At 45.2% G+C, this 17,183-nt stretch overlaps 1 long non-coding RNA gene across 1 annotated transcript in view; it reads right to left on the reverse strand.

Moving 5' to 3' along the window:
• The window catches only part of LOC121018197 (uncharacterized), a 43,095-nt gene extending 31,502 nt beyond the window's left edge, over positions 1–11,593 (reverse strand). Inside the window, exon 1 of the long non-coding RNA XR_005785073.1 lies at positions 10,488–11,593. This is a non-coding gene — a long non-coding RNA (uncharacterized LOC121018197). The remainder of the gene's footprint in view (positions 1–10,487) is intronic.
• Positions 11,594–17,183: the final 5,590 nt, after the last annotated feature.

Here is a 17,183-nt window from a genome sequence, read left to right on the forward strand (position 1 = left end):
TGTGCTATCAGGAAGCCTTACTTTTGATGGGGTGTGGAAAGTTCACAGGCAAACCGTGAAATGAAATAGGTTACGTTTCTGTAAACCCTTCCAGCTCTGAGCAGGTTAGTGCCACTCGGGGCTCTCCAGGGACAATGCATGCTTTTGTTGGGGACCGACATTTAAACGTGTTTGATTGTTCCGTGCATGTTGTTTAAAGAGTTGCTTTAGTGAAGTTTAATGGCAAATTCCATTCAGGATTTCCTGCCAAGAAATCTATAAAGCTTTGTTTGAGACTGAAAGCATTCAGAAATGTTTTTTTTTTTTTTTTTAAAAAAGGGGGGTGGTGGGTGTTTTTTAAAAAAAAAAAAAAAAAAGGAGGAGGAGGAGGTGGAGGAGAGAAGCCGTATGGATGCAGGAGGAGTGTTTGATGTAAGAACTGGCTGGTCAGCTCCAGAGTCAAGCAATTAAGAAAGGTTTAAAAGGGCCAAGATGAAGAGAAGCAAACAGCTCCATCAACGCCCAACCCAGAAAACAGCCCAGGCTGTGCTCTGAGCCTCTCATTCAACAGCTTTGCTCCTGTTCTGAGCTGACGTGATGACAAAGCAGCTTCGCGTGCATTCTTCGCAGAATGTGACGTTACATAACACCTGCTCTGCGTGGCCCGCTGCGGGCACCGCGGGTTAATATCCAAGGCCGCCACTCGAGGGCTAGGCTCAGGAAATACCTTGGCAGTGGTTTTCACACCAGTGTTCACAGATGGCACCTGGCTGAAGAGCTTCAGGCTTATGTATCCAGGTAAACCACCCTATATTTGTGTTGGAGGAACACAGGTGAAAAATAAAATTAAAGTGTCCACTAATAGACGACTTTTTAAAGACGGATAAATATCATCCATATAATGTGAAGTGATCTGTGCCATGGCAAAAGGGCATATACAACTCCATGAAACAATTTATGTGAGTTTTAAAATAAGACTGTATTATATATTATTTACAGATGCAAACACATGTTGGCAAATACACAAAAATGTGCCCAGAAATCCCATATACCAACATCGGGGCAGTTAATTGGCTCCAGAGAAGGGATAAAGGAAAGGAGGCAGAGGGGCGGGGGGTTTACTTGTATCTGAACTATTTTATTTCTTTAAGTCCAATGAAGGGATCTGAGACTAATATGTCTTAAAAGGTTAACATCTATTAAACCTAGCTGATGGGTGCATGGGTATCTGTTACATGTTTTGTACTTTTCTGTTTTTCAAATATGTCATCATTTAAAATTTTAAATTAGGAAACAGTGGTATATTCATACGGTGGAATATTATGTAGCTATTAAAAAGAATTTAATAAAAGCATTTTAAAAATTAAAAAAAAAAGCGGGGGGAGCCTGGGTGGCTCAGTCAGTTGGGCGTCCGACTTTGGCTCAGGTCATGATCTCACGGTCTGTGAGTTCGAGCCCCGTGTCAGGCTCTGTGCCGACAGCTCGGAGGCTGGAGCCTGCTTCGTATTCTGTGTCTCCCTCTCACTCTCTGCCCCTCCCCCGCTCATGCTCTGTCTCTCTCTGTCTCAAAAATAAATTAAAACATTTAAAAAATTAAAACAAAAGAATTGAAAAATTGTACAGGTCGTCAGAGGAATATGGGCAAGTGGTATTTTGGATCATAATAACAGGTTGCTCTACAGTATGATAGTATAATCTATTTTTGCTTAATACAATGCACACACACACACACACACACACACACACACACACTCTGGAGTCTAAACCTTCTCCCTGGGCTACACCCTCATATTCAGTGCTTGCAGTCTCCATTTGGATGTCACTCAAGTGATCAAAAAAAAAATTAGTGGGTGTATGACCAGCCTCTTGATCTTTCTCTCCAGACATTGTCACCTTCTCTTCCCCATCTCAGTACATGACACCATCACCCATTAGTTGCTCCGGTGAAAATCCCAGGAGTCAATGACAATTCCTCCCTTGTCCTTAGGTCCTGTGGGTCCCACCTGCCCACTCTTGAACCCCCATCCGCTCCCCAACTCCTCCATCACCTCCTAGTCCATCGTCACTCAGTGGGGCCTGAAGGCATCTCCCAACCAGCTCTCCAGGCATCAACTGCTGCTCCCCACAGTCTGTTGGTTCTCCACCTAGCAGCCAGTGGTCCCGTAAATCACCCCCTACCTGAAACCCAAGAATGTTCGCATTGCTCTCAACTCCTTAATTATGAGCCAGGATCTCCCACTCTCCCCTGCCTCATCGAGCCATCTCTCCCTCCACCCCTCGGGAAATACTTCCATGCTCCCACCACGGCCACTGTACCTACGCGCTGTCCCTCTGGTTCCAGATGTTTCATTCCCTCTGCCTTTGTAATCAGAAATCACCCATCAATTTAATTAAAATGTCCACACTGAAAGAGGATCAGATCAATCTAGTTACCTTATGTTTTATTTATTTAATGTGTTATTTACTGACTTCATTCAGCAGACGCTTCTTGAGTACAGGCTGTGTTCCTGAACCTGGGCCAGAAGTTATGTTGCCCCTGTTGGCCTTTCGAATCTCCAGCCCAATCGCTTCAAGATTTACGTAAGGGCTTTCATTTTGATTACGGCCCTTAGCACAGGAACATCTGTCATGAGCCTAGCTCTGCTCTGTGATGGGTGAGACTCAGTGGAAATGCAAACATGCTCATTTCTCATAGAACAGAAAGACTTGATTATAATAAACCACCCCCTTGGGGGGACAAGGCTTAAATGGTCCCCATTGCCATAATTTTCCTCTCGCTACAGACAAATACAAGTCCAGGACACAAGTGATTTTCACTATGTTCCCACTGACCACTTGTTCTGAGATTTCTGCATCAACCCTGTTGTCAACCGATCCCGGTTACTAACTTTTTTGTGTCCGGAGGGTTTGCAGGACACCTCACTGAGGAGCTTAGGGCTTGGAGCCCAGTGTGCGCAGTTTCTGGGATACTCAGACAAGTGCCCAGTGAGCCGTGCACCTCACCGGTGAGATCTTTCTTGTCTCCTTGGGCGCAGTTCAGCTAAATGACTAATTTCAAAATCCCCAGGGCAGAATCTACAAGGAGAACATGCATTTGTAAGACCTGAATTCTCTAGGTTGGTTATTGATATGAACTGAAGCCAGTTTCTGTTTTTTCTCGCCCAAAAAACCTGAGTGTACAAGAAAAATACTCAGTGAACGTCTGACCAATTATGACATGAATGGAGGTGGTTAGTCTAGCATAGTGTTTAAAGCATGGGCTGTAGCGTCAGAGAAAGCTTGCTCAATACGCTCTTCCCTTCATGCCCTGCCCTTTGCTTCCAGACAAACTCCTACTCATCCATCAACACCCACCTTAAATATCACTTCTGGAAAAATCTCCCCAGTGCAATCGATCTGAGTAGGCAGTTCTTTTTATCTAGGTTCCCAGAGCATGCCTATTGTGTCAAGGTGACATACCGTCTTACAATTATTTGTTTGCTTATCTGTCTCTCTCATTGAATAACGAGGTCTTCCTAGGCCAGAACTATACCTTCCTCACCTGCTTTATCGTGAGGTTTGTCAGTCACAGTAGTGGTCAAATATAAGCCCTCGGTAGTCAGTCAGACCCAGATTCGAATCCTGCTCCACTTCTTACTAGCTTTTTGACCATGCGAAGTTACATAATCTCCATAAACCTCAATTTCGTCATGTAAAAGATATTTACCAATACGTTGTTGAGAAAATTAAGTTAGGCATTGCACATAAATGTGCGACAGGGTAAAGGTGCACACGGAAGAATTTTTAACTCTCGTTTTTATTATTAACCACATAAATGTTTGCTAGCCAAACTAATAAATAAATGGCCCAAACCTCTGATCACAATCCCTTTATGTCAACCAAAGAGGGCATCACGAATGAAAGGGAGGAGGAAATGTCCTTGACATAGCGTTCGCTTTTCCTTAAAAATACAGCTAAAAACACATGGGTATTTTAAATGGTCACTTGTGAAGGCCGCCTGCTAGAAGAAAATAGCCTAACCTTTCCAAATGGCTCCCCGAGTTATGGGAAAAATGACACTCGGTTTAAACGCTGAAGGTCTTATAATGTTCATTTCATAGTCTACCTGTTTGGGCAAGCGAGGTTCTCTGGGAGCCTACAAGAGACAGTTTAATTAGCGGTCATTAGAATAGATGCAGCTGATTACACATCAGTTGAAAGCATTTCAGGTCTTTTTTTTTTTTTTTTTTTTTTTTTTCTTCTTCACTTTGTAATCTTCTACTCTTCTCCTTCTCTGGCAACTTTTCTGCTTACTTCTGATTGAGGTTTAAGAGATAGGCACGTTTTCATAAAAATGTACAGCCTGTTATTCTGCCTGAGGCCCTTCATCTTTTCTTAATTAAGATAATAGCAGCACCAGTTCCTGGAGTACCTACTGTGTGCCTAGCCAGACAGCGTGCTAAGTGCCGGATAGAATATTATGTCTCCATTTCCTGGAGCTTATCGCCATCTAACGTACCCGATCTTCTGTTCCTCCGCTATTTCACTATTGGATGTTTGCCTCTCCTCCCTTCCCACTCCTCACCATCTGGGAAGGTAAGAGTCCAAAGTCAGGGAGCTTTGATTTGTTTCCTGATACAGCCTAAGGGATTAGAACGATGCCTGTCATATAGCCGCTGCTCAATAAACATTTGTGGAATGAACACATTTTCACACAACCCTGAGTTTGCTCGTCTCATCTTCGTTTTGACGTGAGGGAAACTGAGGCCCCAAAGTAGAAACTAAAGAGCCTCACTAGCTGTGAGGCAGCGAGAAGCTAGTGAGCTAGCAGCGATGACCCTGGGACGCAGGTGTGTCGGACTCTAAATTCTATACTCTCTCCACTAGAGAATGCCTTGTTATAACTGGTTCTCTTCTGGAACACACACATCCTCTGTGTCTGGACTGGCTTGGGACAGGATTTGAGATCTGGGGTCGGCAAGACCGGGAGTGCACACGATTGTGTTGTCAGATGGAGACAAGGAGACAGGGTCAGAGTGCTGGCCACCAGGAAGGGGCTTAGGACGAGGATGCCAGACCATAACACTCTCCAGCTCTACGCTCAAAGAGAACTTCCTGGTCCTCTCAAAACCCCATTTTTACTGTGAGTCAGAAGTTAATAGAATCTCCTCTGCCCCTTACAGACCTCCCAAACTTTCTATGAAGATTCATGATGTGTGAGCAGAGATTCCAGTCCTTTGGAGAAAGGTGCTCTGTAAATGTCAGGTATTATTAAGTATTATCATAATGATCATTTACTGCTGTTCATTCCCTTTGATGTTCTGCACAAGGCCCCTTGGTTCCTGGACCCTCTAGTCAAAACTCAAACCTATTTCATCCCCAGTTCCTTGTCTTTTATATCCTGAAAGTTAACAAGATGTTGGCTGAGTTCCATAGTTCCATTCTGGATGTAGATTTTGATGCATGAGCCAAATTAAGAAACCATGACCTATGGCGGGCCTGTCGCGGGCCCTCTCCTCTTCACCTTGTGCATACTTGCCGTGTAAGACCTTTCAATTCCATAGCTTCAGCTGCTGGTCACACGTAGATGACCACCCAACCAGCATCACCCCCCTCCACTTTGCTTTCCAAACTCCAAACCCGTTTTTGCAACCGCCTTCCACGGGCCGCTACCTGAATGTTTGAAAAACATCTCCTATCCAGCATGTCCAAAGAGCAGCTTATCATCTTACCCTCAGCCTAAGCCCACCTCTCAATTCTCTGTCCAAATGAATGGTGTCTGTCGTCTTTTACTCCTATTCAATTCTGATGTCCTCACTGCCCACATCCAGACATCAAGTGCTATCTCTTCCAAATCAGAAATGCCTCACACCCGTTTCCTCCCTTGCAGGTCTACAAAGACTGCATTAGTCCCGGCCCCAAGCCATTGCTTCCCTCCTTCCTCGTCTTTCTGCACACAGTTTCTTCCCTCCACACAGGGCCACCACAGCTGTCTTTTTGACGTGACAAATCTGACGATGTTACACACTCCGACTCTAGGATCTTCAGAGCTAGCTCTGGTCTCATGCTCACATCCTGTGCCCCATCGTGTACTGTCTATCATGTCCTCCCCATCATCTTCATGCATTCCCAATGTTTCATACCCTTCACCTCCCCTAACATGCGGTGGTCTTATTAATTCATGCCTTCATACCCTCTGTTCCCCTTGTCTGGAATGCCTGGGGCCCCCCCCCCCCGTGCCACACATCACCTTCACATACATTTTTTTAGGTCCCTTCTCTGCTTTTCCAAATCCCTCCGCGTGGAGTAACATTCAGAGTCCTCTACAGTCCCGAAAAATAGGACCCAATAGGCGCTATGTATAGGAAGGGATTTATTATAAGGACTTGGCTCACATTATGTGCAGGCTGAGAGGTCCCACGGTCTGCGGTCTGCATGCTGGGGACTTAAGAAAGCCAGTAGTGTGATTCATTCTGAGTCTGGAAGCCCGAGAGCTGGGAGCAGCGGGGACAGGATAAGATAGATGTCCCAGGTCAAGCAATCATGCAGGAAGGGATGAATCTTTCTCTCTCCAACTTGTCCTATTCAGGCTCTCAGCAGATTGGATGATGCCCACCCACATTGGGAAGGGCAGTCTGCTTTACTGAGTGCACCAATTCAGTGCTAATTTCATCTGGAAATACCCTCAGAGACACGCCCAGAAATGACGTTTAGCCAAATACCTGGGCAGCCTGCGTTCCAGTCAAGTTGACACATAAAATAAACCATCACGCCTCTCAAAACGATTCTAGTAATAGCAGGCCTATGACACCTGGGTTAGGACGGGCACTTTTCTGACCTCTTTATATACTCATCTAATCTTTGCAACAGCCCAAGGGTAATTATTATCTTTACCTCCATTTTACGGATCAAGAGGCTGAGACCGGAGTTAAGCCTCTTGCCCAAAGTCACCCAAGTAGGAAACAGAATTGCCCATTCCGATAGAGACGGTCTGCTCCAGAGTCCACGTACTTGACCACTCCCGCTTTTGTCCCCCACGGAGAGATTAATGTACCTGTCTAGACTGCAAGTTTCTTGGTCTCCCCAACTCAAAACCTGGATAATTATTATTAACTATTTCTCAGGTTTTGGGGAAGCAGTAGCAAAGCTTAGAAAGTAGATATAGATGTAGACGGTAAAATACTAACTGAATAGTAAGCAATTACGATTATCACCCTCAACACTTGCAGCCATTTCTTGACCACCATTTATCCTTCCAGCTCATCCTCCTCTCTGTCACGAAGTTAGTCTTCTACAACAGAGATGAAATAGCATACTTCTGCTGCCTAAAGTCTTCCACGGACTCTGGATTGTCTCAAGGTTGCTACCCAAGCTTTTTAGCCAGAAATATGGGTCTTTCCTAACCTGGCCCAGCTGTGTCCTGCAGCATTTTCTCTACTGTTGACTTGCAGGTAACTTACACTCCATACATGAGATCACCAGTCATTTTCTAAGCACACCCGTGACCCAGGTCCTCCCATGTTTTTGCCCAGTCTGTTCCTATAAGCTGAAATGCCCTTTCTCTTTACCTATTCAGTGAATAGCTACTCATCTAGTAAGACCCAACTCTATGACACCCCTCTGTGAAGCCCTCTGACATCCTCAGACAGGGCTAGGCCCACTTCCTTTATGCTACCACAGCCCCTGGGACACAGTGTTGCATCCATCACCCCGCCAAAAAAGGAAGTTTCACTAATTCAATGCAATTCAATTAATTTTTGCAGCCAGCTGTTAGCTGGGTCTCCCTCGCTCATAGATCTGTTCATCTCGAGGGCTGTCCTAACATAGCTGTACCAACTGAGTGGCTTAAACCAACAGAGACATATTGTCTCAAAGTTTTGGAGGCCAGCTGCCTGAAATCAAGGTGGCACCAGGGCCAGCTCTATGGGAGAGTCCTTCTTCCTCTTCCAGCTTCTGGTGTCTGCTCCCTAATGTCCCGTGGCTTATAGATACAGCACTCCGATCACAAGGCCATCTTCTCCCATGTGTGGCCACATCATCTCCCTTCTGTGCATGACTGTCTCTGTCCAAATTGCCCCTTTTGATAGAAACACCAGTCATGTTGGGTTAGGGCCCACCCTAAGGACCTCAATTTTAACTTCATTACTTCTACAAAGACTGTATTTTCAAATAAGGTTACAATCTGAGGTACTAGGGTTAGAGCTTCAACCCATATTTTTTGAGGGGACATAATTCACCCCGGGACAGTGGGAAATTGTGGTCATCCAGAAAGTTGAATTTTCGACACTTGGGCCATCTGAAGTCTTCCACCCAAGTTCTGTGATCCTCATGGCTTCCTTCCTCCTGTTTTCTCCCTACCTCCTCTCCTGTGTTCAAACTATTTCAGTTCCAACACACAGTGCCCATAATTGCAGGCCTTCAATATTTTCAACAACTAATCCAATAAGATCAAGAATTCCAAGCATTTAGCAACTTCACTTCAGGTGAGGAGCTGAGCACGGGGAAAGATCTCATCAGGCACCTGCCATGTCTCTCATTCCATCCTGTTTCCGGACCCTTGGCCAACCAACCCAGGATCCTTCCAAGAGACCTTCTTCATTGTCTCCAAATCACTGGGAGACACAGTCCGGTTCTTGCTCCCACCCCCACTTGGACTGCTTCCCCCACTGGGACCACTCCTGGCAACCCAGCCTGGCTTCTCCGGCCACCCAGCCCAGGATTCTCGCAAAGAAAAATTTGCTCCACTTGTTGCATTTTTATCGATCACATATATGCTGGCACTAAGTTAGATGCTGCTGATACAACAGAAAGCAAGGTAGAAATATCCCCCTGTGTATACAGGTATAGATTCTGGCGGGGAAGATAGATGTTAAGGGCATGATTGCAAGTACAATGAGTGTGATGACACAAGGACATGTACAACAGCAATAACAGTGCCACAGCTTTTTAATGAGGACACACTGTGGGCCAGGCACTGTTCTAGACCATGAGAAATTCTCATGGGGCTTGCATTCTAATGGGGGACACAGACAAATAAAAATGTCAGGTAGTTGTAAATGCTATAAAGGGAAATCAATCACGGGTGCCTGGATGGCTCGGTTGGTTAAGCATCTGACTCTTGATTTCAGCTTGGGACATGATCTCACAGTTGTGAGATCAAGCCCTGAGTCAGGCTCCATGCTTACAGCAAGGAGCCTGCCTGGGACACTCTCTCTCTCTCTCTCTCTCTCTCTCTCTCTCTCTCTCTCCTCTCTCTGTACTCCTCCACCCACTCACATGCAGGCACAGTCGCTCTCTCACTCTCAAAATAAGTAAGTAAACAAGCAAAAAAGGGAACATGAATCAGGATATGAGGGATAAAGCAGTCTGGGGGGTGTATTGGTTAGGATTAGGCACAACTGCACAGAACAGGCAGAATAAATAAGGGCTCATATTAAATGAGGTTTGTTTGTTTCTCTGAAATGAAGACACCCAGGAGGAGGCAGTCCAGGGCTTTTAGAATAGTTTCCAGGCCCTCTATTTCTTCTCTGTCATTTTTAGCGTGTCTTACATCTTCAAGATTACCTCATCATTCAAAATGGCTGTGAAAGCTCCAGCCATCATATCTGCAGCCCAGAAATGAAAATGGAGAACAGGAGTGAGGGCAAATAGGAGGCACCTCTCTGCTAAGTCGCCTCTTTGAAGGCAATTTGCCAGAAACCTCACCCAACCTATTCCTTTTACATTTTATTTATTTTTATTTATTTATTTTTTTTTTTTTTAAATTTTTTTTTCCAACGTTTATTTATTTTTGGGACAGAGAGAGACAGAGCATGAACGGGGGAGGGGCAGAGAGAGAGGGAGACACAGCATCGGAAACAGGCTCCAGGCTCCGAGCCATCAGCCCAGAGCCCGACGCGGGGCTCGAACTCCCGGACCGCGAGATCGCGACCTGGCCGAAGTCGGACGCTCAACCGACTGCGCCACCCAGGCGCCCCTTCCTTTTACATTTTAATAGCCGCCCCTAAATGTAAAGGAGACGAGGAAGTGCAATCTATCAGCTGTGTACAACGCTATCCGGGATATAAACAGAGTTTATGCCTAAGGGAAAATGGGTTTGAATAAACAACGCACCATATCTACTGGGGCCCATCAAAGGCTTTCCAGAAAAAGGAGGCTTAGGCTGGCAGCCAAAAAATGAGAAAGGGTGTGCAGGCCAGGGCATCATTGCTGCAGTTTTCTTCACACGACAGCACTGATGCTTAGGCTGGGTCCAAGCTTAGCTTTGTTCTGCAGTGTCTAGCTCAGAACTGGGCCCAAGCGCTCATCTCGGGAAATATTTTTTGACTACGTAGTGGCCTCTGATCGAGTGCTTATGTCACCCAACATGCAATCTCTGCCCCAAGATGCATGCCCTCTAAACAGAGTCTCTCAGTTATTTCCGTTCTGCTTCCAGCAAAGCAAATGACTCTTGGGGAAAAAGTCACCTGGTATCGAGCTACAGGCATGGATATCACGGGTACCCAGAAATCAAAATAGGAAGCATGTACCACAATAATACCTGACCATAACTTCCGAATGAATCAGGAACATTGCTTCACAGACCATCGCGTCTCACGTATTAAGTGTCCTTTGTTGTTTATAGCTGTAGAAGTTGCCGAGGTTGGGTTAAGGTAAGGGAATAAGAAGAAACCTGCCCAGCCCTTCCTGTTGATGAAATTCCAATGGAGCCTGGTTCTCGGGTTCAGTGATTACTGAGCCAAGTCTGGAAGCTCTAACACTGGGCCGGTCTCTATGCTGTTGGCAGACCTGGCAAGCTTGGATGGGCAGCACAGAGGGCAGGCCAAATGAATGTGCCTTGCCCAGAGTCTAGCACATGGCAGATCTTCAATAAATGTCAGCTTCCTGAACAGCTGGGGCATTTGAGAAAAATGTTTATAGAAGTAGGACATTTGAACTAAGCCATAAAGGGTAAAGAGAGGTTCTTGCAAGGGTGGGAAGAAGGGACAGACACTTGAGATGAAAGGAACAGTGTGTGCAAAGGGAGAGAGGTGTGAATGGGAAAACTCAAGCAGTTCAATGAGTCTCGGGGGAGGGTGGAGGCAGGAGGTGAGGCTGTCAAGATGAACTTGTGCAGGGAAGTGCTAAGATGCTTGAACTTTCTCCAGTGGGTAACAGGGAACTTTTGGAGCAGCTGAGCAAGGGAGAGATGTGGTCAGAGTCACGGGGTCATTAACGCCTCTCCTCCCCAGTCACTGCTCTGATGCAAGGCTTCTCCATATTCAGAATATTGGTTCCACTGATTTACCTTTCTCTGTTCCTTCCCCCCAAGACCTTTCCTCTCACCATCTCAATTCCTGATGCTGTTGTGGATATATCAACATCCATGTAGATATATCTCCTAACACCTTTGGCCTCCCAGCTTTGATGACGTTGGCCTTGAACCGTTCTCTTTAGCCATCTATTGCCAGAGCAACATCATAGACCTTCTACACCTCGAGAAACTCAAAGCCCAGTTTTCCCCTTCCTTTGTTATCCTTTGAGCAGCTAGGGGGATCTAATCACATCATTCTCCTGCTTGACGCTCTTCAGTGATTCCCAGGCATTACAAATAAAAATCCAAACACCTTCCTGTAGCCTTCTGGACTCTACATGTTCTGGCCCTTGCCTACTTCCCCAATCCCATCTTGGGCCACTCTCCTCCTCACCTTCCATTCTTCCTTCTGTGGGCCTTCATCTTGCAAGACTACAGTCACACCTCTACCCACATCATACCAGACTTCGCAAATGAATTCTCATTACTTCCTGTCCCCACCTTCCCACTCACTCCTAAAACCACTAAATGTGGCTTCACCTCCTACCAATCCACTGCCACTCCTCTCTCCAAGGTTATCTTTCTAAATTACCAAATCACATGGGTCCAGGTGGCCACCCCTGTCTTGAAACTCACTCCTCCCATACGGTCTCCACGATGTTACTTTCTCTTTCTTCTGTGTTGTTTCTTAGTCTCTGTGAATTTCCCTTCCTCTGTCTACTCTTTCAGTATTAGTCTTGTCCAGAGCTCAACTTTAGTCCCCTTAAATTCTCACTCTGCACCCTTCCTTAAGCATCTGATCCCTGTCTATCGCTTCCCTTCCCCCACCATCAGATGATACCCAGAGGAACCTCAACTTACTCCAAACTGACTTCACCACCTCCTACTCCCACCCCTTGTCAAGACCCATTTCACCCCATCCAAGAAAATCACCCGGTCTTATCTTTCCATTCGCTCAAGCTGGAAACCTGGGAGTCATTCTAGGTTACTCTTTCTCTCTTGTCCTCTACTATTCATGAGTCACTGCATGTGAGTGAAGTTACCATCCAGTGTCTCAGATCTCTGCTTTGTCCCTCCCCTAGTTCAGGGCCTCCTCACCTCTCCTCTAAATTGTTGACCCACTTGATTGCTATCTTCCCTGCTTTTGTTTTTAATCTCTCATCCCCACTGGACTATGAGGGACCATGTCTTTTTAATTTTTTTAATGTTTATTTATTTTTGAGAGAGACAGAGTGGGAGTTGGGGAGGGGCAGAGAGAGCCGGAACACAGAATCCAAAGCAGGCTCCAGGATCTGAGCTATCAGCACAGAGCCTGATGTGGGGCTCGAACCCATGAACTGTGAGATCATGACCTGAGCTGAAGTAGGACACTTAACCCACTGAGCCACCCAGGCACCCCAGGACCACATCTTAATAAATGTCTTATCCTCTGGGTCTGCCAGAGTGGTGGCACATAGTGTGTACTTAGAGTGGGTATTTCTGACTGTTCGAATGAAATGAGCATATGAATGTGTGGATAGACTAAGGAACAAATGTCACAAGGCACGTGACACCATCCAACTTAAAATAATATGTTTACAACATTACAATTCACAGATCACTTGAACGACAGCTCTGTGAGGTGGTTATTATTGTTCCTAACCTCTCTCGTTACATAATTTGGCCCAACTATAAAATTAGTGAGTCACAGAGTGAGGCCGTAGAAAACCCTGGATTTGAACCCATGGGTCCAAGTCTTAGACTTTCCACCAAAGATAGAGCTTTGCTCAGCAACTGCATTATTTTTAGGTCCTTCCATAAAGCTGGTATTAGCCAAATTGATTGTCTACTCTACTTAGCAGAAGTTTTTCTAAATGACACATTTTTGTTTTCCTTCAGAAAATGAAATGTTTTCATTTTTGCAAAGCACAGAAGTTTGCCTTCATTGTAGTTGTTCCAAAGAATGTGTGGTCACGTACGACCTTCAGGCACAGATTGCTCTCCTGGTATGTGTGTTCAAAATTTAGTCCCATTCACCGAAGGCAGGAAGATTTATATGCTCTTTGGTGGATTGAGACTTCCTTTAAATTTCTTTTTAATGTTTATTTATTTTTGAGAGAGTGAGACAGGCAGACTGCAGGTGGGTGAGGGGCAGGGAGAAAGGGAGACACAGGATCCAGAAGCAGGCTCCAGGCTCTGAGCTGTCAGCACAGAGCCCGATGTGGGGCTCGAACCCACACACTGTGAGATCATGACCTGAGCCAAAGTCCGTCACTTAACCAACTGAGCCATCAGGTGCCCCTGTGGCTTGAGACTTTCACTGCCTTGGTGATTCTGGCGTCTCTTAGAAAGGCTAGAATAGATACAACATCACTCAAATAGAGTTGATATCCTGCACTGTATCTCCCTAAGCCCCTCCCTCCTCCCATATCCTCTCAGGGAATAGCCACCTATTTCTCAGGCCAGAAACCTGGTCATCATCTGAGTCCTCTGGATTCCTCCCTTTGCACGTCCAACCCAGCACCAAGTGGGTCCATTCTACCTCCTCAGTGTCCCACGAGTTTGTTCTCTTTCCATCCCAACGACGACAGCCTTCACTCAGGTGTCTGCCTGGACCTTACCTGCATGAAGAATCAGCCCCCCGATACCTCTGCCCACTTCCAGTTTTGCACACACCAAGCCACCATCCACACTCTAGCCCAAGTCATGATTTTAGGTAGACAACTCTGCTCGGTCAGGTTTCTGCCTTTAAACTTGCAATATGTTCCCATTGGTCTCAAGATTAAGTCCAAAGATTTCATCGTGGCACACAAGGCTCACGTGACCCAGCCCCTGCCAACCTCTCCGCATTTGTCCCCTCTCTCTCCACTTCCCGCCTCTCACCTCTGGGCTTGTGCTCTCTTCCTCTGCACTTTGCACTTACTGGTCCCTCCCTCCCCCACTTCAACTTGGCCACCTCCAGCCGGTTCTTCAAATCACAGTTTAAGCATCATCGGTTCCCAGTATCTGTGGCTTCCACGAACTGGGTTATAACGATGCTTTTTTCTCCCGTGGAAGCCATCGCACCTTCCCATACTGTATTGTGATGTCTGTTTGCTCATCTATCCTCCACTGCCTTACTCAGTGAGCTCTGTGACGGCCTGGGGTGTATCTTGTTCATCTCTTTACCTCTCTCCAGCTCCTGAGCCTGCCGATGCCTGTAAGTTTGTTGAATAAATGAATTTCTGTTCTCAATCTCTCCCAACTTCTCCTCCCCCTGCCAATAATAGTGGAGGAGACACAAGTAAAACACCCAACCCGGTCAGTGTTACAAGAACCATAACGGAGTTGTGTAATAAGTAAAGTACCCTGGAGCAAGCAGGAGGGAGCCCCAGCAGCTTCAAGTGTCTTCAGCCTGGCAGAAATAGGCCTGGAGTGTTACGTGTTTGAAAAGCAGCGAATGGAAAGAGCACCCAAATTCCAACCCTGAAGATCAGCTTAGGAATAATTCATCACTCCAGAGGGTCCCGTTGTCTCAGTCAGTTAAGCAGCCAACTCTTGATCTCAGCTCAGGTTACGGTCCCAGAGTTGTGGGATTGGGCCCCACGTTGGGCTCCATGCTGAGCGTGGAGTCTGCTTGAGATTCTGTCTCTCTCCCCGTCTTCCCCTCCCCCCATTCTCTCTCTCTGTGTCTAAAATTTAAAAACTTACAATTAAAAAAAATTTTTTAATAAAAAATAAAAAAACTTATTCATTTTTGAGAGAGAGAGATAGAGACAGAGTATAAACAGGGAAGGGGCAGAGAGAGACAGAGACACAGAATCTGAAGCTGGCTCCAAGCTCAGAGCTTTCAGCACAGAGCCTGACGTGGGGCTCGAACTCACAGATTGCGAGATCATGACCCAGGCTGAAGTCGGACGCCCAACCAACTGAGCTACCCAGGTGCCCCTAAATTAAGAACATTTTTAAAAAGAATAATTCATAACTCCAGACCAGTGGCCCCATTCTCTCTCCATATGAGAACCCCTTCTAATATCAAAAGATTTAGAAATCCCCACGTGACAGCAGTTGCTGCATAACATCCTAATGTTCCTCTAACTTCAGCAAGGATCTGAAGAGCCTGATTATATGCAACACAATTATGCATCTACAAAAATTCCCAAAGTAGCAGAACATTCATGTGAAAGGTGCCCACAGACTGTGCCTAGTGTGAGGTATGGGTTTGTGGACCGCAGCATGCTAGGAGCCCATGTTTCAGACCCACTGATGCTAATATCCACCCTTTACACCCCCCACTACCATTTCCCCCCTGGAATTGGGCCAACTCAGGCAATCACTGACATGGAAGAAAATGAATAACTAACTGACAACACTTCATAACTAAGTAGTAAAATCTTGGATTGCGAGTAACTTGTTCTGTGAGCGTATCGCAAGATGAGTAAACATTTCTAATAAATTTTAACTTGATAAACAAGCAATGTCTTGCAATACAAGTACGACGTGATGCCGAATGTCACATGATCACAACTGAGCCAATGGTTCTTGAAATTTGCTTTGATATGCGAATGCTTTGCATTACAAAGATGGTTCTGCAACAGATTATGCTGGCAAACCAAGGTTTTACTCTGTTTCTATTCCGGCTTTGAAAGATTAATTCAAAACTATAAGAATTTGTATTTTAACCCATGATGAACAGATTAAATACTTTCTTTTAGGCATCTAATCACAGGGTCACTCTACTGGACAGTCTGCTTAGCTTCCACATGATGAGATGAGAATACCGTCTTTTCCAGAGAGTGTGATCACTTTGTAAATCCCTCAAGGCATGGCAGATTGGTTGGCTGGGGGTCACGCTGAGCCTGTCCAGTTATTCAGGTGCACCCTTCACTCTCATGCTTTTAGGTCCTGTTTTTGGCAGCCATGTTTAACCAGGACACAGGAAACAATCCCCCACAGTGCTTTGCTCATATCTTAATTATGACGTCTTATTCATTTTTTTTAAACAAGTTATATGTACTTATCTCAAATTCAAAAGATCCCCAGGTTTATACTGTTAAAAAAAAAAAAAAAAAACAGCTTCCCACACCATTCCTTGATCCCGTCTCTCAAATATAACCCCAGATAACAGTATAACAGAGTTTTGTCCTGTTTGGTTTATTAAAAGGGGGGGGGGGAACCCATAAACTATAACATACGTATCGTTCTACAACCCGATTTTTCCTTCTTGTGCTCTCTTTTACAATTTATTTTTTACTTTTTATCATGGAAATCCTCAAACCAATACATAAATATAGAGAGCAGCATAATGAATCCTATGTACCCATCACCAAGCTTCAACAAATAGGCACAATTCGTCAATTTTGTTTTACTTATTTCTCCTCTGCATCAAGTTTTTTGTTGTTGTTGTTGTTGTTTTCTTGGAATATCCTAGAAAGTCCTAGACATCATAGCATTTTGTTATGTATTTCTAACAGGTAAAATCTTTTAAAGACATAAACATTTTGCCATTATCATCTCTAAAAACAATAATCCCCTAATAATTGTCTATTTTCTATTTTCCCTGATTGTCATTAAAATTGTTTTAACCTTTTGTTTATTTGAATTAATATCCAAATAAACTCTATAACTTGTTGATATGTCTTAGTTCCTTTGAATCCACAGTTGTGGGGTGCCTGGGTGGCTCAGTCAGTTAAGCATCAGACTTCGGCTCAGGTCATGATCTCGCGGTTTGTGAGTTCAAGCCCCGCGTCGGGCTCTGTGCTGACAGCTCGGAGCCTGGAGCCTGTTTCAGATTCTGTGTCTCCCTCTCTCTCTCTGACCCTCCCCCGTTCATGCTCTGTCTCTCTCTGTCTCAAAAATAAATAAACGTTAAAAAAAAAAAATGAATCCACAGTTGTAATCATTACATCTCCACTCCCTCTTTTAGGCTATTTATATACAGGCTTTTGTCCTGCAGGATTTGCCACAATCTGGA

The sequence above is a fragment of the Herpailurus yagouaroundi genome, unplaced genomic scaffold (assembly GCF_014898765.1).
Source record: "Herpailurus yagouaroundi ecotype Mexico unplaced genomic scaffold, PumYag 218, whole genome shotgun sequence".
Classification (NCBI taxonomy): domain Eukaryota; kingdom Metazoa; phylum Chordata; class Mammalia; order Carnivora; family Felidae; genus Herpailurus; species Herpailurus yagouaroundi.